At 22.0% G+C, this 1,696-nt stretch overlaps 1 long non-coding RNA gene across 2 annotated transcripts; it reads left to right on the top strand.

Moving 5' to 3' along the window:
* The first annotated feature begins 531 nt into the window (after positions 1 to 531).
* Positions 532 to 1,444, top strand: LOC135922247 (uncharacterized). Of its 2 annotated transcripts, none has more exons than XR_010570812.1 (3): positions 532 to 712; positions 1,066 to 1,172; positions 1,221 to 1,444. It is a non-coding gene; the product is annotated as an uncharacterized LOC135922247 (long non-coding RNA). The 2 variants fall into 2 exon arrangements; XR_010570811.1 differs by having other exon boundaries at positions 1,066 to 1,195; positions 1,250 to 1,444.
* Positions 1,445 to 1,696: the final 252 nt, after the last annotated feature.

Here is a 1,696-nt window from a genome sequence, read left to right as displayed (position 1 = left end):
ATATCTAAATATAATATAAATAATTATAAGTAAATTTATATATGATGAAATTATATTCAATATATAATTAAATTAATATATAAAATATATTATACTAACTATGTTAATAATATTAACTATTATATTAAATTTAAATATATTGATTACATTATATTAAATACTACTAACAATCATATATTTAATTATTTTATATATCAATTAATTAAATATTTAAATATATTATAAATATTTATAATTAAATTTTATATATGAAATTTAAATATATTGATTACATTATATTAAGTTTTTTATATATCAATTAATTAATTAATATTTAAATTGTATTATTTACTTTATTAAATTACAAATTTCTAATAATTCGTTATTAATTTAATATTAATTTAAATTATAAAATCTCATTTGTAATAACCGATTGAAATTTATTGGCGGCCATGTTTTAATTTTTTATTTATATTTTAAAATCTCTCGCTTCAACCTTTAAGGGCCATATTGGTCGCCATTTTCGCTTATTTGTCTTTTCGCTACTTTTTAATATTCGAGACAGCGGACCCAAATCGTAAATTCAATTTCACCTTTTCGTAAAGCGACAAAACGTATAAAGTTAATAATAATTCGAGACTACGGGACGATCAATGCATAATATGTCATTGGGGACGATACGATTTTGACAATGATATATATCATTGGATTTTGAACTTGGCAATTTCGTGTGGTAACCAAAACTTTACCTATATATACTTTCATATAAAACTTATAGATAAAGGTAGAGGAGAATAAAAATAAACTAAATTAAAAAGAGTTTTTTGTTCAAATATTTTATATTACAATTACAAATCTAAATTTGATTTCTTCTTATATAAAAGTATGACTAAATTAATATATTTTAATCCAAAATGGTTCTTTCCACTGAAACCTATGTAGTTGGAACCACTGACACCATTTATAGTAATAAATAGAGTTTCAATTTGTTATTAAAATATGGAGATATTTTAAAAATTTTTAATTAAAATACATGCAAAAAAGAAATAGTGTAAAATCATTTTTTTTAAAAATAATTGAAAACAGAAACTTTCAAAAGTGGGCAAGCCCCTTCAATAATATGGAAAGCCAATTCTAAGCCCAAGAAAATCATGGATAGGCTTATGTTCTGCAAGTTAAATGTATTTGGAGAAGTATTTATTATTAAATATAAATAGTACGTAATTTCTTATGGATTTTAGTACGAAGTATATTTCCTTTTGTATACTAGGATATCCAACAAGAAGTTAACCTTAATTGTTTTTGTTTGATGAATTGAAAAATTACAACATTCATGTCAAAAGTAATAAATGGCCTAATTCGTTTTCCATGTTATGCATTGGATAAACATAAAATCATATTTAAAATTATCGAAAGTAGGACAGTTTATATTCAATATAATTGCATAAGAATTATTTGAAAAAATTCTCACCTAATATTAACCTTGAGTCCATGCTAAATTATAGATGTCCTCTCAAATATCTTTGCTTCAATCGATCCTTTTTAAGTTTTGAAGCTCAAAAATGTTAACCCAAATTATTTTAAAAATTAGAAATATTTCAGAAGGGCAAATTCCTCCTATATGTTGCATATTGATAGCTCTAAATAAGAAATAATTAAAAATATTTCTGAAGTTCTATCCACAATGACTTGAATAAATATTTTTGACATAATCTCA

Source organism: Gordionus sp. m RMFG-2023, chromosome 1 (genome assembly GCF_954871325.1).
Source record: "Gordionus sp. m RMFG-2023 chromosome 1, tfGorSpeb1-WG-v2, whole genome shotgun sequence".
NCBI lineage: Eukaryota > Metazoa > Nematomorpha > Gordioida > Chordodea > Parachordodidae > Gordionus > Gordionus sp. m RMFG-2023.
The sequence above is the reverse complement of the archived record's forward strand: the minus strand, read 5'-3'. Positions and strand labels throughout refer to the sequence as shown.